Source organism: Manis javanica, chromosome 10 (genome assembly GCF_040802235.1).
Source record: "Manis javanica isolate MJ-LG chromosome 10, MJ_LKY, whole genome shotgun sequence".
In the NCBI taxonomy this organism is placed as follows: domain Eukaryota; kingdom Metazoa; phylum Chordata; class Mammalia; order Pholidota; family Manidae; genus Manis; species Manis javanica.
Genome location: NC_133165.1, coordinates 101,784,893 through 101,800,707, shown reverse-complemented (window position 1 = coordinate 101,800,707; position 15,815 = coordinate 101,784,893). Strand labels below are relative to the sequence as shown.

At 40.7% G+C, this 15,815-nt stretch overlaps 2 long non-coding RNA genes across 2 annotated transcripts in view; one reads left to right on the top strand and one right to left on the bottom strand.

Annotated features, from left to right (window-relative positions):
• The window catches only part of LOC118970312 (uncharacterized), a 22,030-nt gene extending 6,896 nt beyond the window's left edge, over positions 1–15,134 (bottom strand). The window contains exon 1 of the long non-coding RNA XR_005058219.2: positions 10,365–15,134. This is a non-coding gene — a long non-coding RNA (uncharacterized lncRNA). The remainder of the gene's footprint in view (positions 1–10,364) is intronic.
• Positions 1–15,815, top strand: part of LOC140843633 (uncharacterized) — an 89,632-nt gene that overhangs the window by 42,059 nt on the left and 31,758 nt on the right. The window lies entirely within an intron of this gene.

Sequence of the window (15,815 nt, the reverse complement as noted above, 5' to 3'; positions counted from 1 at the left end):
TGGGCCCTATGGAGGGACAACAGTTTCACTATCAATTTATTATTTGGCTCCTCTCAATACACCAAGAAGTTTAAATTTTATTTCAAGATGTGAATTATAAAAACAAATTTTATTCTAATCAAGGACTAATCAGTTCTAGTTTCTAAAGAGAATGCTTGGCTGTTGGCAAGCCAAGACCTAGTTGCAAGACTCAGACATGGTGTGGACAGGGCCTGGCATTAGGACCTTTTGTTTACTGGTGAGGGGAAGAAGTGGAATTTGAAGGGAAAGTGGAGCAAATGTGAAAGGTATCATTTGATTTCAGACTATTGGAAAAGCAAGTATAGATGCCTGTGTTAACTCTTACTGCTCTCTTTTGCTCACTAGAATACTGGACTTAATTCTCTCAGACCATGTAAGGCTTATTTTAAAATTTAGCAATAGGAAGTATGCACTGCACATTTATGGCTTATTCACATGTGAGGAGATATATGACTTTCTTGGTTTTATGACCTAAGAAATGAGCCATGGATGTGCTGTCCCTCTAGAAGATGACATGGTAAAGAGACCACCAGACTAGGGATCAGACACCTGAGCTGAAGTTCCGGTCTCATCATTGATTGACTGACAAAGTCATTTCATTTCTCTGGGCCTTGGTTCCCTCCTCAGTCCCAGGTGGAGGCTGACCTGGATGAGGTCCCTTCCAGCTCCAACATGCCAAGTTCCTTTGACTCCAGGCCATTCATATATTCTTAAATATTGATCCAGTTCCCCATTTTTTATAGGATCAAGGCCAGAGTTTTTCAACTGTTATTCACGGCCCTCTAGCTTCTGACCTCCCTTTAAAGCCTCACCTTTTAACCTATTCCTCCAATGACACATCTTCTTTCCTGCCACCTATTCAGATCCAGTTCATATGTAAGGTCAGCCCAAAGTATGACCTCCATTCTGAGACCTCCTTGACTACTTTTTCTGAGAAAGATCTCTACCCTTCTAGAGCTGGTGGCCATTACTGTGTTCTTGGCTATATCCACTTACTGTAGAATACTCTTAATTTTTGTTTCCCATATAGGTGTTTATTTCCACAAATATACTGGTAAGATCCCTGGGGACATTTTTTTTTAACTTATAACTTAGTAATTAAATGGACATAGAGGAAGTTTGTTAACTGAAGTTTTTTGGTTTATTTGTGATTGAATGATTTCCTGTTGCTTTTAGCCATAATAATGAATTAAGTCACATTCTAACTTGGGCCAATGTATTGATATAGGATTTGTCTATTAGGTAGTTTGTGGAATCAAGAGTAAAGCTGTGGCTATGGAATAGCAACAAGCCACTTGGCTCAGGTGAACCTCTTTAGATGCCTACTCTTGAAAAAAATGTTACCATCTCCTTATTATACCTAAATGTTCTGTGCATTCTATCAGATTCACCAATGCTTCATGAATGTATCTCATTCACTCCTTACAGTCACCCTCTGCATTAAGGATGATTTTATAGATTAAGACATCTTGTCAAAGAGATATTTAAGTAGATTTCTTTTGGTCCACAGCTAGCATATAGCACAGCTGGGATTTGAATTAGGACTTTCTGGGTCCAGGGTCAAAGTTCTTACCTGAAGGAGTCAGCAAGAACACACAATAAGAAAGCTTTATAAGGTACATATCATACCCAATATGCTATAGAAAGTCTACTCAGAATGTTCTGATTTCTAGGATTTCTCTTTAGTATCTGACTGGGCCAGCTAAAGTCTTATTTCATTGGTCCACTGTGGGCAGAGAGTGATTCATAACATGGGAAAGTATCGTTTTCTACTTTGGAAGGCTAAGAGAAATGCTGGTGGGAATGCTGATAACTTCAGTCTGTAGGAATCGGTGTGGAAGGGAGAAGGGATCATTAGAGGTGGCAGGGCTGTACCTGAAGGCTGGTTTTAGGGACACAGTATTACGGCAGAAGAAACCATGTCACAGTGCCCTGCAGTAAGTGATGAGGCCAAAGAAACATCAATGACTGTCAATGTGACCTTGGGCAAGTTACTTAACCTCTCTAAGACTTATTTTCTTCAACGGTGGAATAGACATAGCCACCGTTTTTTGTGTATTAGCTTCACAAATTTGTTGAAAGGATTAAATAATGTAATTCACTTAATGAACATATATGCACTGAGTGCTTATCATATATCAGACCCTCTTTAGATCTTGGAGATTCTACAGGGAACAAATTAGACACAATCCTTGCTCCCAGAGATTGTCCCGAAGAGACAAATGATAAATGAAATAAATAAGTGAACTTTATGGTATGTTTGACACTGACAAATGCTAGGGTGAAAAATTAAGCAGGGAAGTGGAGGAGGGGACGCTAGCAGGTTAGGAAGGCTAGGAGAGGACGGGGAAGGTCATGCTGAGCGGATCACACTGGAGCAAGTCTAGAGGATGTGAGGGAGCAAGCCATGCAGTCAGGCAAAGAAAGGGTGAGCATGAGGGCCCCGAGGAGGAGCAAGGATGCTGGCGTGGCTGAGCAGGCAGGCGAAAGAGAAGAGCAGTTGGAGGTGAGGTTAGACTCAGTGAGACCTCACAGCTGCTTGTGAGGACTTTGGCTTCCAATTTACTCTGAGCCAGGTGTGGACCTTTGGAAGGTTCTGAGCAGAGTCGTGCCAGGATCTGAATGTTCAGCCCTTAGGTCCAGAAACTCAGGTCTGAACAGCATGACTTTGGCTGCTGTGTGGAGAACAGACTGAAGGGACCAGAGGGGAAGAAGCAGGGAGACCATCAGGTTGTGGTAATAATCCCAGCCAGAGGTGGGGAAGGCGTCATAGCAGCCGCACAATGATTTCCCCCACTGTGTTGCGTGGATGCCTTCCAAGCATACCCTAATCTCCACTGGCATCAGGGGGTCTGTGGGGACAGACTGCCCTTCTTGTTTGGCTGAGGACAGATACATAACCCCAAATACCAACAGCCATAGGCCAAATAAAGAAAGTTCTCTGAGCCAGATAGCCATTGTCAAGACATGGTGGCTTCAGAGGCCTCCAGTCAAAGCAGGGAAGATCATGTCATTGTGTGGAGGGACCACACCCAGAGGGAGGCTGGCCCAAGACTTTCTTTCCCTGGGGCTGCGGGAGGGGCTTCAGGTTGTTCCAGCAATCAAGCAGATCACATTATGGATTCCAGGTTCTCTGAGGATCCAGGCTGGCCCTGGTATCACTGATGCAGTGCATCCTGAGATGTCCTGACTCGATCACTCCTGGGAGCATAGTTACTCGACCACAGAAGAAAACATGTGCAAGACGGCTTCCAATGTAATGAAATTCTCTGTAGTTATGTAGACTTGGCTCCTCTGTTTAGAAGCAGGTGTAAAGTTTTTTAATGAAATTATTATTAAAAAATGTTTCAGATTACCTTAAATAAGCATTGGTCGATGACTGGCTCCCTCCTACACTGCCCAGCCATCTGGTCTGACCAAGTCGTTCCATGCTTTCAGCTGGACATACTTTGCATGAGGTCTTTGACATGGCAGCTACGCAGTTGGCTTTGCCAACCCCAAGAGAAAAGCTGGGCAAGCTTACCCTGTGTTCCCTCGGTGAAGCACTTCATTTAAGGACTTTGGTGAGCAATGAAGCCTGTCCCAGGTTATCCTGGACCTAGCAACTCATAACCACGCAAAAACAGAGAGGCTCCCCCAGAGGCTTCCTGCAACAGCTCCATGGCCAAGTGCACTATTGGCACCTAGAATCACAGCGTTGTACTGGAAAAGTTTGCTTGCTACCCACCCTCTAAGAGCTGGGAAATAAGGCCAAGGTTGTAGGGAGGCTATACCCATTGAAAAGCAGCCATCTCAACTCTCTCCCAAAGGAGTGAATGTCCAGGAACTGAAGTCCGTATGGCACAGCCACTGGTCTGTCTTTCCTTTGGGAGCCATCAGTCTCCTATCTCACTTTGAAACAGTTGCCATGCTGATTGGCCCTCTGTAGCCTCTGTAGGATGGGGTGAAGTATGCAGCCCTGTTTCTGGGACAGCAGCTCTTAAGGAAAAAAAAAGCTGGATTGCTTATGTGTCCATGAATGTCACTGGTAAGTCCAGTGGTTAGAGCGATGGCAATACTGTGTTACTCATTCAGTAGAAGCAAGAATAGCAGCATCAGCTACAGGGTTGGGGGATCATTCTAGAGCACGTTTGTTCTTCCTATGGAATTTTGCCCCAATAAAAACCACAGATGACCTCATTTTGAATTCTGCTTTCTGGCTTAGCACACCAGCCTTTAGAAGTCTCACTCTAATGTGCAAAACTAATGCACAATAGTTTTGATGTTGCCCTCTGCTTCTAGCTTGCACACTGAGACTCCTCACAAGGTCAAAGTATGACTAATCTCCACTTCTATAGAAGCCTCTCTTCTGTGCAGATTATGTGACTAAAATTTTTCAGTGTTTCCAATTCAAAGCCCTTGACAGAAGATATGTTATTATTTTTTTTTAGGATAGCTGTTACATATTAGCTTTGCAATGCAGACATTCTACTGAGTAAACTCGAGAGCTGACATGCCCATCTGTCCAAACCCGATTTCCATCCTGAGCTTACCCATTTTAGAACAGAAATGAACTGTGCTTTGATATCAGACAGAACTGCACTTGAATCTTAGCTTCTTCACTTACTACATGGGTTACTTTGATGGTTTATAACCTTTCAGGAACTCCTCCTCTGTATCTTAAGAACAGTAATACCTATCATTTTGAGTTGGTTGTATTAAAATGCTCCATATATGTCAAGTGTTTGGCTGAATGAATGGATAATTAGGTACTCAACAAACCTTATAATAACATCCAGAGGTGAGTGGTCTTTAAGAATTGTTTAATAACCTTAACAAAAATAATAAGTGTGCATATCAAGTTCAAAAGTAATTACCAGAGTATTACATTAGCCATACTAAATTACAAAAGTCCCCAGGGGATTAATAATGAAGAACTACAGATTTGATTATAGAAACCAGTGTCCAAAGTAAGATGATTGATGGATTAATATCAATGTGGAAGCAAGTTTCTAAGGCTACATGCATGTAAATGATTTGATTGAAGATGCAGAATGATAAGAGAATGCATGTTTATCAAATCTATCAATGGCTAGATGCTAGGAGAGAGAATAAATATTTTGGGTAACAGAATCAGAATCAATAAGCACCTTTAAAGGTTAACTTGATAGGCCAAGATGAAATATACTAAGGACCAGTGCAAACTCTCATACTTGGTTCCAAAAAAATTAAAAAGGTCCATCTATGTTGTTGCAATTGGCAGGATTTCCTTCTTCCATGTAGCTGAATAACATTCTACTGTGTGCATGTGTGTGTGTGTGTGTGTGTGTGTGTGTGTGTGTGTGTGTATACCACATCTTCCTTATTCATTCATCTATCAATGACACAGGTTGTTTCATATCTTGGCAATTGTCAGTAATGCTACAAAGGACATGGGAGTGTACATGTCTCTTCAAGAATCCTGGCTTTATTTCCTTTGGATATATGGCCCAAATTGATATATATTTGCTGGATCAAATGGTAATTCAAAACCTCCATCCTGGTTTCTCTAGTGGCAGCACTACTTTGCATTCCCACCAACAATACACAAGCTTTCCCTTTCTCTGCATCCTCACCAATACTTGTTTTCTATTGTCTTTTTGATGGTAGTCATTCTAATAGGTGTGAGATGATATCTTGCTTTTGTTTTGCTTTTATCTCCCTGATGATTAGTGATGTTGAACACCTTTTCACGTATTTATTGGCCATTTGTACCTCTTTTTTGGAGAAATATCCTTTTAGGTCCTTTGCCCATTTTTTAATTAGATTATTTGTGTTTTTTTTTAAATATTGAGTTTTGGATTAGCAAACTTTTTTTGAATCAATTCCTTATCAGATAGATGATTTGCAAATAATTTCTCCCATTCTGTAGGTTTTCTTTGCATTTTGTTGATTGTTTCTTTTGCAGTACAAAAGCTTTTTAGTTCGATGTAGTCCCACCTGTTTATGTTTGCCTTTATGGCTTGGGCTTTTGGTGTCAAATCAAAGAGCTTTATCCCTTTGTTTTCTTCTAGGAGTTTTACATTTTCAGGTCTTATGTTTAAGTCTTTAATCCATTTCAGGTTACTTTTTGTGTATGGTGTAAGACAGAGGCCCAGTTTCATTCTTCTACTTGTGAACATCTAGTTTTCCCTGCACCAGTTATTGAAGACACTATACTTGCTTCACTGAGTATCCTTGGCACCCTTGTCAAGTATTAGTTGACCATACATGTGAGTGTTTATTTCTGGGGTCTTGATTCTGTTCCACTGGTCTCTGTGCTGATTTTTATCCTAGTACCATACTGTTTGGATCACTGTAGCTTGGTAGTCTAGTTTCAAATCAGTAAGTGTGATTCTTCTACCTTAGTTCTTCTTCCTCAGAATTACTTTAGCTATCCAAAGTCTTCTACAGTTTCATAGAAATTTTATAATTAATTTTCTATTCCTGTGAAAAGTGCCATTGGAATTTTGAAAGGGATTGAATTGAATCAATAGTTGGCTCTGGGTAGTATGGATATTTTAATAATATTAATTCTTCCTATCCATGAACATGGGATATCCTTACATTTACTTGTATCTTCTTCAATGTGGCATTATACTAGGTGAAGTAAATCAGGAAGAGAAAGGTGATCACTGTATGATACCACTTGTATGTAGGATCTAAAAAAGTTAAACTCACAGAAACAGAGATGAAAAGGCTGGTTCCAAGGTTGATGGGGATAGGGGAAGTGGGAGATGCTGGTCAATGGGTACAAACTTACAGCTATAAGAGAAATAAGTTTTGGAGATCTAATGTACACCGTAAGTATTACAGTTAACAATACTTTGTTTTAGATTTGAAATGCTTGGAGAGTAGATTTTAAATGTTCTCACCACAAAAAAGAAATAATAGCTATGTGATGGAGATGTTAGCTAATGTTATGGTGGTAATCATTTTGCAATATATAGGTATATCAAATGAATATGTTGTACACTTTGAACTCATATAATGTCAATTATTTCTCAATAAAGCTGGGGGAAAAGGGCATTTGTTACTGGAAAACAAAACATAAAACAATGAACAAAAAGGGAGAGGATGATAAAACAACATGTGGATAAAATAAGGCTTAAGGATGTTAAGGACCAGTGAACTCTTTAGAAATACACACAATAGCTTGAGTGCCAGGAAAGCTAATGAAAATACATATTGTATTAATAAAATCAAGCATATACAATGAGAGAATTTTATGAGACTGGCCTCCTCAAATCTAAATAGACATATAGACAAGTTGGTAGCAAATAATCAGGGTAGTAAATTAATTTTACATAATGTTAGATGTTTGAAAGTATTGAGATGCTGGTTCTGATGAAAAATGTGGTTTTTTTTCAAGTACTATATATAGTAATCCCCTCTTTTCTGTGGTTACTGTTACCTGAGGTCAACCTCAGTCTTGGAAGCAGATGATTCTCTTTCTTATGCATAGTTAGGAGGTCAATAATGTCATTCACCTCACTTCATCACATGGGCATCTCACCAGAAGGGTGAGTACAATACAGTAAGATATTTTGAGAGACCACATTCACATAAATTTTATTACAGTATATTGTCATAATTATTCTATTTTATTATGAGTTATTGTTGTTAATCTCTTACTGTGCCTAACTTATAAATTGAACTTTATCATATGTATGTATATGTAGGAAAAACATCATAATATATATGGGGTCTAGCAGTCAGTGGTTTTGCAGTTTCAGGCATCCGCTAGGGGTCTTGGAATGTATCCCCTGTGACTAAGGGAGATTGTATAGAGAAGGGAGATGTATGATATTTCCCAAAATGAGATAGCCATACCACCATTAATATACTAATCAACATTAATAATAATGTTGATTGATAATATATTAGAAAAATAATACATATAATTAATAATACATTGGTAATAGAATTACTATTTATTAGAAAAAATAGAACTAACACATCAAGCCTATGATTTCACAGATATTATTGCCAAGTAAGTGTGTGGTACGACAAGTATTATAAGAGCAGTATGACTACACTAATCATGTGAATAGCAAATCAGATTTCTGGGTGACACCAAAATTAAAACCAATGAGGAGAAGCTTCCTGAAGCAGGTTTCAGCTCAACATATAGTTGCCTTTCCAATCAGTTCATTCTAAAGAGCAACTTGGCTTCCCCAAGCATGAAGGAGTCCTCCAATGCTAAGGGTGTGGGAGTATAGGCTAGTGGGCATGTGGGATGGAGTAGAAGGTAAATAAACAGTGTCAGGTACACAGTAGGTGACTTTCAGGCTCCCTCTGGCCCTGTTATTGTATGACCAAGTTCTGCATCAAGTCCACTCAGCACAAACACTCTTGGCCTTTGGGTGTTAAGGAAATGTGTTGTTTGTTCCTCTTTATTCGGAAAATGTTGGAAGGAAGTCAAGACTGCATTATCAGGGATGCCCTGGGTTCACATTAGGCTGGTGCTGCTAACGATTGCACTAATTTCAGCTAATAGTCATGGTACCCATCTCCAGCTGCAACACATTAGCTAGAACTCATCCCCTTATTCATTCTCACTTAGTGTAGTCTGGAAAAGAAGACCATGTTCCCCAATAATGAAAATGGGATCTGTGGAAAGAATGAAATTTCCCTGTAAAGGAGAAGGAAGGTATGAGTGCGTCCTCAAACCACTTGTTCCTTTACTATCTGTGCTTACAGTTTGAAGCCCGGGACAAGTTAATCTCCCTGAACTTCATTTTTTCTCATCTCTAAAATGGGAATGTGATACCAAATACTCTGTTGCTGGGGGACAATGATTATAAAGTACACAATGTCATATTTATCATGTAACAGGAACTCGTTGATCCCCTACTTTTCACTCATGGTTACCATTTATAGAGCAAATGCAATTTCAGCAATAATACTTCTAATTAATTCTTCCACCCATTAATCCATTCAGCAGGCATTTCTGAAGGTGCCTATGAAACCAGGCACCATGCCAAGTAAACACAACATTATTCTCCACTCTGGAGATTGGAGGCCAAGTTGGACAGTAGCACTGTTGATGAGTTATTAAATTATAATAATTCTCTATGTTCACCAGCCCCATGTGTCACAAAATGTATTCACAAATCATAATTTCATTTAAATCTTCTCCCACATCTTCTCCCAATCTTTCTGTGCCCCCTCTTTCTGGGACACAGAAAACTCCAGAAGGGCAGAGACCCTATCTATCCTTTTTATTACTATGTTCCCTGTCCCTAGCACAGTCTGGCACATAATGGAAATTCCATAATACTGGTTGAATGAATGAAGGAAGGAATTGATGAATCAATGAATTCAGCTAAAAGGAGAGTTATTGGTAGCATTGTTTTACAGGTAGAAAAACAAAGTGCTGTTGGCTTTGCTATTTACCAGTCATTGAGTAAAGGAGTAATTATACCAACTAAACTACTCATGGGATAGAGGCCATCTTACCCTTCTGTTTTCTTGGACAGCAAAATGAGAATAAAGTTTAGTCTGGAAAAGAAGACCATGTTCCCCAGTAATGAAAATGGGATTTGGGGAGAAAATGAAATTAAATAAATGTAAATAAATTAATTAATATAAATAAGTAAATTATATTAATGTAAATAAACAAATGTAATATGTAATAGCAATAGTAGTCATAGCAGCCACAACAGCAGCTAATACCTATGGAGTGTTTACAACGAGCCAGGCTTTGTTCTAGGAACTTCACGTGGTCATGTGAGAACCCTGTTGGATGTGTTCTACAAGACGACATATCCCCAGCCTACTTTGTCTTCATCTGTTGAGGTCTTTCTCAGAATGGAGCCTGTCTGGCTCCCTCTTCACATCTGTCTCCCGGAAAAAAGAACTCTTTGTTTTTTTCAGATGTGTATTCCTAGCACTATGCTGTGCACATAGCAGGTGTTTAATACACCTTTGGTCAATAAATGAAAGGGTGATCTAATTGAAGGTCAGAACAGGAGACACTAAATGGGGCCTAGAGTCATGAGAAAATTTGAAGAAGGGGACATTTGGACTAAGCCTCAGTTTCTCAGCTGACCTTTGATAGAGAGTGAGATGGCCCTTAGGAGAAGTGTGCGAAGGTTATGTGTCCTGCGTAAAGACTGCAATGGGGTGTGGAGCTGGGTGGGGTGGGTGACCTCTCTCTTCTCGTGGGATCTTCCAGTCCATGGCACCATAGACCAGCTATTGGTTTCAGTCATCACCCTGTTCTTTTGTCCATGTGTGCCTTAGTCAGCTCTGTTGGTTTACTCTTGAGTTACTCTTGCAAGTCAAGCAGAGCCATCAAAGCCTATGGGACAGGCCTTCTTTCACTGTATGGGGAAACTTACAGTAAGAACCTTTGTATTTTTTCCTTTAGCATTGTCCAAAGTATGCTCCACAAGCAGTTGTCCCAGGAGATGACATGGATTTATGGGAAAACAAAACAGAAAAAGTTCAGTGGTCAGATATGTGTGAGAAACGGAATTTCATTGCTGCATAACTTCCCAGATCTTTTACTCTTCAAGCCTTTACTAAACACTGTGATTCTGTAACAGGAGCTTGGGGAACATGGTGTGCAGAGGCCTCCTAACTTACTTAACCGTGGGCCCTTGGAAGGGCTGTGTGAACAGTTATCTCCTGGGACTGGGGCTTAACAGAAACGTATATTCTATGGGAAGCACCGTCTTAGACCTTTTTATCAGGGAAGCATTTTTGTCTATTTCTTAGGGAACATGGATATTCACTAATTTATGGGCCTTCTGCAGATTTAAGACTTGAGTTTCTTTCCTTTCACCTTTCTTCTCCAGTCTTCAGCGGGCGTTGTCACGAAAGCTCTCGGATTCCCGTCTCTGCCATTTTGCCCACTAGAGGGTAGTGTTGAGCTATTGAGAATTTTCCCACGCGGGACTGAGACTAACTACGATGAAACTGCCCTTCTTTTTACATAAATCAGGGGGACTAAGTACCCAGAAACTGTTCCTTTTACTGTAAAAACCATTCTGATGGGCAGGATTTTGTTCAAAATTCCTAAATGCAGAAGTTCTTGAAAACCACAGGCCAGTTCCCCTCAGAAATTTCTCTGTACTTCTGTGCCTCAATTCAGGAGGAAGGCCTGCATCTGGCTCCTCTAGGAGTTTGTGGGTGCAAAATAGTGACTGAGTATGCAAAACCAAGAAAAAACAAAACAAAAAGGTATTTCTCTGTTTAGACCTGTAAAGGTTGTATTACAAAGGTCGGAATGAAATGAAAACATCCAATAGCGTTCAGTCACATAGATGCTTCTAAGCCTCTCTTTGGCTTCTGCACAAACTCTTTGTCTTTCTGTAGCTAAACCCAATCCCAGCCTTCCCATCTTGTACTCAGTCTTCAAGACTCAGCTCAAACTCCACTTCCCTTTCAAAATATAAAACCTTGAGGGAGTCACCATCTCTGCAATCAACCCTAGATTCTTAAAGTCTTTGCATGATCATTTAAGAGTTTTCATATATTTTCTTTTTTTCCATCAACTATATCATGAGGGTCTCAGCAATCAGGGCTATCTATTACTCTTGCCTATATTCCCCAGGAAGGCTTCAGATGCCTGACTGCAGGACACAGTCATCTGCTGAGTTCCTGCCATGGAGAGCAGGCACTGGGCTGCGAATTCAACTCCCACAAAGTCGGCTCCCTTTCACGAAGTTGTAGAGTGTCTCGGACATAACAGAATACTTAGGTTAACCTTATGTCCTAGTTTGCCTACGCTAGTCCTGGTTTCTGTCTGTTGTCTAAGCATAATTATGAATAGTGTCTCACTCTCAAAAGTGTCCCAGCTTGGTCCATGAAGACTATGGGCCTTGGAGTCATACATTTTGGGCTTGGAATCTGGCTCGGCTACTCACTAACTATGTGTCTTTGGGCAAGTTATGTAACTTCTCTGGGCTTCAGTCCCTTCATGTAGAAATCAGGGGTGACAATGCCTTCCTAAAAGGGTCACAGTGAAGATTAGAGTTAATATGGTATGGGCTTAGGTAAATGGCTGGCACACAGTAAACACTCGAAATGACAGTTATGATTGTCACAATGGAAAGCTCCGAGTAACTGCTGTATGAAGTGACTGGGGAATGCAAGTGAAGCTAAGGTCTAAGTACTGCTCTAAGGAGAAAGAAAACATGGTAGAGAGTGAGCAATGCACTATAGCAGTGGCTCTCAAAGTGCTGACCGGCCCTGGACTGGCAGCATCAGCACTGCCAGGGATCCGGTTAGAAGTGCAGATTCTCAGGCCCTACCTCAGACCTCCCAAGTGAGCAACTTTGGGGGTGGGGCCTGGCCATCTGTTTTAACCATCCTTCTGGGTGGTTTTGATGTGTGCTAAAGGTTGAGAGCCTGACAGCAATGAGGTTCCCCTTTATTAGAGCTGGAGGGCAGTCAGAAACTTTGGATTTTCTGGAAAGGAACAGGAACAGCAGAGAAGCTCCAACCAGTGACAAAACAACTATCAAGCCAGGGAGGTTGAGTGTCAACATATCCCAGAATCACTATGCTGTAGGCAACCCTAGCGATCCCTAGTCTTAGTCTGGAGGTTGCAAATATGGACTCATGGCCTGAATGGGACCCCTGCATATATTTGGCTTGGCCCCTTAATAAAGTTTTACCTGGAATTTAAAAACCAGAAAAATTTACATAAAAATCCAGATTTCTGGCATTCCTGAAAAATTCAGAGTTATTTGTCATCTCAGGGTGGCATGCCCACCCAGCCACAGTTGACTGTGACAGAGAAGCAGCTGTCCCCTTAATCAGAATATGCAGCCTCTAGCCTCCCCTAATTTCCACCAGGCTGGCTAGTATGTTACCTATACCGTCCCTGTTCCCATTACTGGCTTAGGTGCTGTCTCCTGCTTTTAGATGAGAAAGTGTATGGCTGGAGAGTTGCAGTGATATGTGTCAGCATATGGCCGAGGCTCTGGACATGACACTATGTGTTGAGGGTGGGGAGTGTCTGATCTTTTGAGCAGGGTCTTGAAGAAGAAAGAATTTGGGAAGCCTGAAGCGCTGGCCTTAAGTTCTCATACTGTCCTGTGGATCAGAATCATCTGGGTCAAGGGCTCAAAATTTTAGTAGCTTTCCAAAGCTATTTTAACATGGGATCCTGACCTTGGATGGAGTGGGGAGGGGTCAGAAGCACCGGATGAAATCTTACAGAGAAATGAACAGAAGGCAGAATCTTAAAGAGTTTAAGTGGGGCTCTAATAGCCTCAGAAAGCTTTTCTTTTATTGAAATTTGACATCTAACGTTACTTTACTGTTAAGTAAATCACTATAATTACTATACATCTTAAATTTAAGTTGCACAGTGTGTTGACTTCAAACATGTATATACTGTAATATGATTGTATTGTAGTGATAATTAGTACCTCTACCTGGTCACATAATTATAATTTCCTTTAGCCAAATTTGTAAAAACAGAGAATAAGCTGGTGGTTACCAGGGGTTGCAGGTGGGGGTTAGGACAGATGGGGTACAAACTTGTGATGAGCAGTAAGTGAGTGTGAGAGGTCTAGTGCATAGTGGAGTGAATACAGACAATGGTATTATAATCATCAAACTTGCTCAGAGACGAGATCTTAATTACTCCAACCACTGAAAAGTTGTTCCATAAATTGGCATTTACCATAAATTACCATAAAATGGAAGCGCCCCTGAGCCAGACTGATGGAAAGTGAAAGAAATACTGGGGCGAGATTTCATGGTGAGAGTGGGCAAGGAGTTATTAGGGGTAAAGGGTGAGACCAAAGGTGTTAGTTATGTGCTTCCTATAGGACGTAAGGGGGGTACTTTGTAAATACTCTTTGAAGGGTGCTTCCACCATCCTTGAGTATAAGGAACCAAAAAGAAGGGTGAGGTCTGACCTGGGGTCCTACTACCCTCTATCCTTGCCTGACTTTCCACCCTGCTCTTTTCCATTTACTTACAATTGTATTTCTTTTTCTTCTTCTTTCCCCTCTTTCTTTGTTTCTCTGTGTATCTCTCTCTGCTTCTTTCGTGCTCTCTCTCGGCTCCTTTCTCTCTCCTGATCCCCTCCCAATATGTAACTCACAAACCACACAAATAGTCAAAGTATCAAAAAATATTCAGGAAGAAAACATCCATCAGCATGCAGGGGGAATCCAGGGGAAGAAACCAAACCCCTGAACAAAGTTCCTGAAGTTATAAGTCCTTGTCAGATTCCAACCAGTCTGGGCCTCCCAATGGAGAGACAGAGGTATTTTTCCCCTGTTTCAAATGCTTAAGCAGCAGCCCAGAAGCCCAGAGAGCAGAGCTTTTTCCTTTGACCATTGCTGGCAAATGTGCTTTGTCATGTCATTTTAGCACCAGGCCTGGCGCATTTCTGTATAGTAAAAGCTAATGAACCGTTAAGGCTTTTGGCAATGTTGGACACTATACCTGCTCCATTTGGAGCACGGGAAGTCCTTGGAGTCTATAGCTGCATGAGCAACCTCGGGCTATCCCCTGTGCGCCATGGGTCTGTAAGTATCATAGCTGTGGTCAGTGCTCAGAATTATTAATATTCCAGAGGCCTGCTTCGACTCTACCCCCTACAGAGCAGGCTTGGGTAACACACAGCTTCACATTGGACCCCATCCAATTGGAATTTATGACTGGAGGTGGCAGAAGGCCGGCATTATAGCAATGTCTCACCTTCAGTTTCCTTCACAGCTTGCACCCCAAGGACAGCATGGTATTTATTAAATTCAAAACCCTTTTATTGTACTCCTAATATACTGGACACTGAGTTGAGATAGAGAATTGACAAAGACCCAAACCTGCCCTGAAGAAAGTGACCTGGTAAGAGGAGAGGGACTTGTAAATAAGGTCCCCGTCTGCTGGTAGATTTCAGGTACAGTCCTTAGCAGATTTTAGAGAAAGGCCACCCATTCTTTCATTTGTATCCCCTGAACCTTTGCTACCCAAAGTGTGGTCCCCAGAGAGCTACAGAACCTTGGAGCTTTTTTGGAAATGCAGAGTCTCAGGCCCCATTCCAGACTGAATCAGATTAAAGTTTGAGATGTCCTAATCTACAGAAGGGTTTTCCCAACCTGAGTAGGTTCAAATATCACCTGGTTTTACCATTTTTATTTTTAAGTGCCAGGAGAACTTCTTTCAGATACCATTCTTGGGCCTCACCCTTAGACATTCTGACATACTAGGTCTAGTGTAGGGCTGGAGATTACGTTTTTTATTATTATAGTATAATTGAGATACAACATTATATTAGTTTCAGACATACAGCATAATGATTTGACATTTGTATGTGTTACATAATGATCATTACATGAAGTCTATTTATCTTCTGTCACCATACAAATTTACATGTTTTTTTCTTTTGATGAATAAATAGGACTTACTTTCTTAGTAACTTTCAAATTTGCAATATAATATTATTAACTACAGTCCCCATGCTGTACATTACATTTCCATAACTTACTTATAACAGGAAGTTTGTACTCTTGATTTCTTTCACTCATTTTGCCCACCCCCAACCCCCTCCCCTCTGCCAATAACCAAATGTTCTTTGTATCTGTGTTTTTTTTAAGATGTCAGATGTAAGTGAAATCATAGATTATTTGTCTTTTTCTGTCTGACTTATTTCACCTACCATAATACTCTTGAGGTCCATCCATGTTGTCACAAGAAAAAGATTTTATTCTTCTTAATAGCTGAGTAACATTTCAGTGTGTGTGTGTGTGTGTGTGTGTGTGTGTGTGTGTGTGTGTGTGTGTGTCCCACATTTTCTTTATCTATCCATCCACTGGGACTTAGGT